Source organism: Cornus florida, unplaced genomic scaffold (assembly GCF_030987335.1).
Source record: "Cornus florida cultivar Cherokee Brave unplaced genomic scaffold, ASM3098733v1 CherokeeBrave_3.0.0_Hap2_Chr04, whole genome shotgun sequence".
Classification (NCBI taxonomy): Eukaryota; Viridiplantae; Streptophyta; class Magnoliopsida; order Cornales; family Cornaceae; genus Cornus; species Cornus florida.
In genome coordinates, this window is record NW_026775574.1 from 19,618,467 (window position 1) to 19,626,828 (window position 8,362).

Below are 8,362 nucleotides of genomic sequence, written 5' to 3' on the forward strand. Positions count from 1 at the left end.
GCCGCACCTTGGAAATTGATGAGGGATCCATATGTGTTCATGCCATTGCTTTTTCCCTGTCCAAAATCATCTAAAAAGGACATTGACCTGTATTTAAGACAATGATAGACGAGTTAAAAGAATTGTGGGTGGATGGCGTCTCAACTTATGATGCATGTACTAGAAGAAAATTTAAATTACATGTAGCATGTCTATGGACTTTAAATGACCTTCCTGCTTTGGCGGATTTGTCCGGTTGGTGTACGAAGGGGTATATGGCATGTCCAAGGTGCATGGAAGACATAGAATCAGTGTGGTTGAAAAATGGTAAAAAGATTAGTTACCGTGGTCATCGACGCTGGTTGGATTTGGATCATGATTAGCGGAATCATTCGAAGCAATTTTATGGTTATAAGAAGCACATATTACCACCTAAGGAGTTGTTTGGGGATGAGATTCTAGAAAAATTAGAACAATTAGATCATATAAGGGATGTCAATTTCGGGAAGGTACCAAATATTAAAAAGAGGAAACGTACTACAATTGAGCTTAATTGGACAAAAATGAGCATTTTTTTTTTTTTTTTTTTTTTTTTTTTTTTTTTTTTTTGAATTACCATATTGGAGATTGCTTAAGTTGCGGCACAACCTTGATATCATGCACATCAAGAAAAATATCTGTGACAATTTGTTAGGGACCTTGATTAATATTGAAGGGAAAACAAAAGATAGTTTGAAGGCTCATCTGGATTTATAAGAGACGGGAATAAGAAAAGAATTGCATCTTATCTCTATTGGTGCAAAATATGTGATGCCACTTGCACGTTACACATTGTCAATAGAAGAAAAAAAGGAGTTTTGTGAATGGTTGAAGACGATTAAATTTCCAGATGGATATTCATCTAACATATCACGGTGTGCTAATGTTGTTGAATGCAAAATATACAGGATGAAAAGTCATGACTCGCATATTCTTCTGCAACGACTTTTACCAGTCGGCATTCGTGGTTGTTTAGATCATGATATTTGTAATGCATTGGCTAAAGTTGGCCTTTTCTTTAAAGAGTTGTGTTGTATGACATTAAAGGTTGAAATGCTAGAGGCTCTTGAGAGGGATATTGCTCTTATACTTTGCAAGTTAGAGATGATCTTCCCTCCAGCATTTTTTGATATCATGGTTCATCTTGCTGTGCATTTGCCCCGAGAGGCGCTCATAGCTAGTCCTGTACAATATTGATGGATGTACCCTATTGAAAGATTTTTGTGCACTATTAAGTCATACATGTGCAACAAAGCATGCCCGAAGGGTTCAATTGCTGAAGCTTATGTGGATATTGAATGCATAACTTTTTGTTCTTTGTATCTCAATGAAGTTGACACGCGGTTCAACCATGAGGAACAATCTCGTCCTCCATTGATAAAAAATTTAGAGAAAAAAAGAGTAGAGGAAGCTTACCCACTTGTAGGAACCAAAAACCCTTTTTGCTTGGTGATGGGAGACTTTGAGAATGAGAGGGAGGTGAGATAATGGAGTGGGGGAGGAAGAGGAGATGGGAGAGGAGTAGATAGAAGGAAGAAATGAAGAATTGAGAGGGCAAGGGAGAGAGATGGTCTGCGACAACATTGTCTGTCCCTTTTTTGTCCCGGATTTCAATGTCAAACTCTTAGAGTAAGAGTATCCATCGAATTAGGTGGGGTTTGGTCTCTTTTTTAGCAAGCAAATGCCTAAGAGCAACATAGTCCGAAAAGACTATGACCTTGGATCCAAGAAGGTAAGAACGGAATTTATCCAAGGCGTACACCACAGCTAGCAACTCTTTTTCAGTGGTGGTGTAATTCAATTAAGCATCAGATAGAGTTTTGCTAGCATAATAGATGGCATGCAGTAGCTTGTTCATATGCTGGCCTAAAACTGAACCCAATGCATAATTGGATGCATCACACATGATCTCAAATGGGAGAGACCAGTTGGGTGTTTTTATGATAGGGGTTGATGAGAAAAGAGTACGGAGCTTCTTGAAAGCTTCCAAACAGGCTTCATCAAAATTAAAGGGAATATCCTTGGCATGTAGATTACATAAAGGCCGGGATATTTTGCTAAAATCTTTGATGAAACGATGATAAAAGCCGGCATGACCAAAAAATGAACGGATTTTTCGGACAGAATTTGGAGGAGAAAGATTAGAGATCAATTCGACTTTGGCCTTATCGACCTTGATTCCCCTTTTAGAAATGACATGTCCCAGGACAATGCCCTCTTGGACCATAAAATGACTTTTTTCCCAACTTAGAATCAGATTTGTCTCCTTGCATCTTTGAAGCATAAGGGATAGATTATGGAGACAGGAGTCAAAGGAAGATCTAAAGATGGAAAAATCATCCATAAACACTTCCAAAGACTTTTCGACCATATCGGAAAATATGGACATCATGCACCTTTGGAAGGTTGCCGATGCATTGCATAGCCCAAAGGGCATGCGCCTATAGACAAATGTTCCAAAGGGACATGTGAATGTGGTCTTCTCTTGATCTTGAGGATCAATTGCCACTTGGTTATAGCTAAAATAACCATCAAGGAAACAGTAGTAACTTTGGCCGGCGACCCTCTCTAGGATTTAATCAATGAATGGAAGTGGAAAATGCTCCTTCTTAGTGGTAGAGTTAAGTTTCCGGTAGTCAATGCACACATGCCACCTAGTGGTGGTGCATTGTGGCACGAGTTCTCCTGCTGAATTTTCAACAATGGTGAGGCCGGATTTCTTGGGAACAACTTGAGTGGGGCTCACCCACTTGCTATCAGAGATGGGGTGGATGATTCCCGCATCTAGTAGCTTGATCACTTCTTTCATGACCACTTCCTTCATGTTGGGATTCAACTGGCGCTACACCTCTCTAGAAGGTTTAGTGTCGTCCTCCATATGAATGCGATGCATATAAATAGAAGGGTCGATTCCTTTCAAATCAGCCACCGCCCAACCAATAGCTTCTTTGTGCTCTTATATCACCGCTAAAAGGCTATTTTCTTGGTCTTTTAAAAGGTCTGATGCAATGATGACGGGAAGAGTTTGATTTGCACCAAGAAACGCATACTTAAGGTGGGCCGGGAGCGGCTTTAACTCAAGTTGTGGTGAAGATTTCAAGAAAGGGACCGGAAGAGTAGTGGAAAGTTGAGGGAGTAGTGGAAAGTAGTTCTCTTGGCACCTTCCAAGGAGGACAATTCATGATAGCATTCATGTCAAGCAAAGAATTTACTTCTTGGATGGATTGGTCAATAACAAAGTTTAAGAAGTCAAAATGAGACATGCAAGTTTTCAAAGGATCTTTGCTTAGAATGAAGGGGAGAGATTCTTCGACCACTTCATCTACCACATCAATGAGGAAATAATCATCCTCTTCGGAAGGATGTTAAGTTGTATAGAAAATGTGGAGTTTGACTTGCATACTTTCAAAGGCAATATCTGACCGGTAGCCTTTACAAGGGTCGCGATACCAAGTCAAGCTTGAAAAGTTGTGAATTTAGGAGGTGGCCAAGTTTTACATTTATAGAAAGCCACTACTACCTTTCTGTATATAAAATATAGATAGGGCGAGTACGGATCGTCCCAAGGGATTTGATGGTGTATCGAATTGTGAAACTATGGTAATTAGGGTTAGTAGGTCGAGTGATCACACAATTGATTGGTTGGTTGATTAAGCTAGATTGAATTCAACTAAATAAAATAATATGAAGTAAACAAGAGAGAGAGAGGTCTTGGGGTGTAGAGATCACCACCAAGCAATACTTTTCTATACTACTAATAAGTGATCAATTGAGGGTAATGGATGTGTTACAATATGATAAGGGTGTGTGTGCATTAGGTTGATTCAATTGGCAAGGATGACAAATCAAGCAAGTATTGTCTAAACATCATGTGAAGAGTACAATATATCTAAACAATAGAGCATAGATTGTCTAGACAACATGGGGATAGCACAATAGATCCAAATAAGTCATTAATCCTTCATTAAGCTCACAACCCACATACAACACAATATTAGAGGAATATGCCATTTGGACTCACAAGCATGGAACATTAAACATCAAGAGTAGATTGTCCTCCCATCTAACATTACACTACCACTACACTAAATCTACACTACTAGCATGAAAATAAAGCTATCTAGACTAGGGGAGAGGCACAAACCATCAAGAATAGGCATAAACCATCAAATGAACCAAAATAGCATTCATTAAGCATATCATCTTGATAATCTCTAGATCTATAGCATCAATACACATAGACATGCATCAAAAACACTAAATCTAGGGATAAGCACATGAATATCCTACTCTAGCATACATAGACATATGGATAGAATAGAATAGTCAATTGGAAGCATTAAACCATACAAACCATGAAATAATAAAGATTTATGTACACATGAATATCAAGATGTATCATACAACACTAATCCCTCAATAATACACAAGATCAGAGTATAGAAAGCATGCTTGGGGCTAACTCTAGCCCCAAGAGGATGTCTAGCCATTCATGGTAGTGATGATCCAACCCTCAAGGGCTAACTCCATGGCTGCTCCTTGTTGGTGAAGATCTCCTCTAATGGTGCTCTAGCTTCCCTCCTTCCTCCTCTCCAAGAATAGCCTCCAAGATGATTTTCAATGTGTGACAAGAGACTCCCTCAAAAAGTGTATCATATTCCTTAAATAGGTAGGTCAAATACACCCCATGATGAGCTGTGGTCGTGCAAGGCATCTCCAATCATTGGATGAAGGACGGAATAAATGAGCTGGACTTTAACTTTTTCTCGCTGGAGGAAGTTCGATCGATCAAACCTTAACTTGGATCGATCGAAAATGGGTTCGATCGATCGAACTGCATCTTGGATCGATCGAAGTGGTCTAACTCCTCCGGATAATGACAAGGATGGGATATTTTCAAGATATTTATGGGGAAAAAGACAAAAGTGGTTGGTAGGCGTACAGCTGTGGATAAGATCAATCATTTGAATAGGACAAAATAGGGTTCGATCGATCGAAGGTGATGTTCGATCGATCGAACTTGGAATTTCAGCAAAGGCCAAGGTTGGATCTATCGAGAAGTACTGTGATCGATCATAGATGTTCGATCGATCGAACTCTAAGTTGGATCGATCGAACTTTTCAGCTGCACAACTTGATTCCTTTTTGCTCCTTTCTTTCTCCACTTTGCTCCCTCCTTTGGTTTATCTCAGGATTGCTTCAATTAAACTCTTATTTGGCTGAGTTAACTCAATTTTGGGATTAGTGCCTGAAAATATAAATAACACGTAATAAGTCTAAAACGGCAAAGTAAGATAGATAAAGGTACTAGAATGCTTAAGCTTAACGGGTTTAAATGCGCACTTTTCAGTGCTCATCACATCCCCAAACTTAAATATTGCTAGTCCCTAGCAATGAACTAAGAAGTAAAGGAATGAAATAAACAACTATAAAAGTATAAGCTGGAAAGCAAGTAAAATGATAACACCATTTTCGTAGGGAACACGATTGCATTTAGCATATGCAACAAGCCTTTTAAACCCCTAGGTTACCCCTAGTGGACGAGTAAAGTCTCGTGAGGGTTTCCAGAAATGGTACCCACAAACATTAAGCTCATTCTTTCGAAAGAGGCACCAATATTGCACACAAGCATTGGGAGAAAACTACCTTAAGTATGCAATTTTTCAACCGTTTCTAAGCAATCTCCCAAAATTTTAATATCAAGCAAGCAAGTATGGTCCTCCACATATCAAGAAAATGATCATGAAAATCGAAACAAGTCTAGAATCCATGTGAGAGGTTCGGCATCAAGTGTGTTGCTAACTTAGCCAACTAGAGAAGTAATCACATCCTTATCCTCAAACTAGCACACAAATCTAGTACCGATCATTAAGATAAGAGAGTGGACCTTTTATTAAAGCTTTATTGTTCTAGGTGCACTTATTCTTTTCACTCATTTTCTTCTTCTTTTATTCTATTTTATTTTATTGAGGATCAAAGATGGAAATATTGTGCAATGTATTGATCTCTTAAGCTTTCTAGAAGATTCATGTAGTGAGCTTTAGGTCAATGACTCCCAAATCAGATGGCTTTAGGGTATTAGGTGTTAAGACACCCCAATGGACTTACAAACTCAAATCAACTAGGCTACAAATCAAGACAACAACCATCTAATCATTTCCCACTTCTCGCCTTTTGGGAGAAGTCCTCACTTTTATTGCTTTTGCAACTTCTTTGTTTTTTTTTTTTTTTTTTAATCAATTATTAACCTAGAGTTTGGGCCCTCCACCTTTCGGCGCGAGAAGTTCACTGCTTAATGAGGCAAGAATCCCGGCTACTTCATGAAAAGGGGTTGTTATCCACCTTTATCAAGAATGAAAGCTTTCAATGCACTACTAGCCCAATTGGGATATAACCAATTCAATAATCAACAAAGCATGTACCCCACAATTGAATGCTAGCGTGTGCCGGTGCTAGTGTAGAATCCTAGAATGAATCTCAAAATAATCACAGAATCAAGATGATGTGGACCACAAGTGCAAGCATGATATTAATTTTTTTTTTTTTTTTTTTGAAAAATTTACTCCTAAATGGCATTCAAAAGGCATACAAGGAGTATTGGACTCTTAAGTCAAGCAATTTTTAAATTTTAAGCAATATAGTCCTCAAAAGATCAAAATCATAGCTAGAAATGGACCAAGTATAGAAATATCCCTCAAATACACAAGACATGCTCAAAATTTGAATTTTAAAGCAACACTGAAACAAACACCAATACCCCCAAACTTAAACTGCACATTGTCCTCAATGTGTGAAGAGAACAAATGAAAGAGTATACCAGTGCTGTAGACATGAATGATCGGGATAGAAGTATCCAAAGTGAGTGGCATGGCCCCCCCAAACTTGGGATAAACTGTGGTCCTGAAAAGTTTACACTCGGATAAACTCATTAGATAACAAGATAGGATAATCAGTGCACAGTGGACATGCAAGTGTAAAATGGGATAAATAGAGAATAGAGAGAGAAGTGTAAGAGTCGTCCTGAAAAATTGGGCAGCACTCTCTCACTGAAGTCACTGTGGTGTACCTGATGGAGTCAAACATACAAATATGAGATACTAAGAGACATCCATAATCAAAAAGCAATATATAGAGAATATAAAGTGCAGGTACATCAATAAAATAATAAAACCGATAGACCGGCCGCAAAGTATAATACAATAACAGTGACAGTATAATACAGATCCAGAATAAAAGAAATGAAAGCATAGAACAACTGGAAGTGGAGTCTCAGGAGGCCTGATCGTGAAGATCTGTAGTGGCTGGAGGTGCAGGTGCGGGTGCAGGTGCAGGGAGTCGGCTGGAGAGATCGGCAAAGCAAGCCATGACATCCTCCCTGAAAGAGGTGAACTCAGCTCGGTGGGCAGTGATGTCGGCTCGCATGGCTGCTACGTCCTCCTCCAGTGTCTGCAAGCGTGCTCCGAATCCGGGAGTGGGAACTGGAGACTCAGGCAGAGATGCCTCTGAAGAAGACTCCCGAACTCACTCCTGAGCAGCGGCTCGATCACTGGTATCATCAGCATCAGCATCATCTGCAGCATCGGCATACTCCTCCGCAGGTCGCTCCAGGTCAATGTCCATGCGATCGGCAGCCGGACCGACTGGTGCGTCGTCCGCTGCGATATCTGCTGCTGCTGGAGGTGCCGGCTATGCCTGGGATGCCTCCTCCTCCTCTAGTTCAGCTGCTGCCTCTACAGCTGGTTCCTGAAGACTCCGAATAAGAGCATTGTAACTCTTCTTCCAGTCGCTCCTCCCATAGAAGTTGGACCGTGCAAGGGGCTCCTCATCTGGGGGCACTCTGTAGCACTGGTCAAGAAGGATCTGCGTGATGAGGACTGGGATAGATACCCAACAGCCCGTGTAAAAAGTGTAAAGAGCTGTCAAGTAGTCATGACGCCTCTGGATCTTATGGCCCGCCATGTAAATGTTCTGGAAGAAAACTGTGTCGATGAAGCAGAGGTCGTCAGACAAGAAGGTCCTGGTGGTGAATGTCTGACCACCGGCATGATGGCCTATCAAGGAGACAGCCATATTAGAAAATGAAGGCCTATGCAGCCTCGGGTATGTCTCTGCAAGCTCAGGTGGACACCGGTGTGGGCACCGGTAAGCACGGGCCAGAGTGTCAACTGTGATGACAATCTCGTAGCCGTCCACTGTAGTGATCATCTCCGCGGTAGATCGTGGCGAGGGCCGGAGATGCTGAAAGAATAGCCGCACCAGTCGCGGGTATACAAGGCCGGTGACTGGGGCAAGGATGGCTTAGAGGCCCCGCTGCATGATATCCTGATAGCCAGACTGGGTCAGG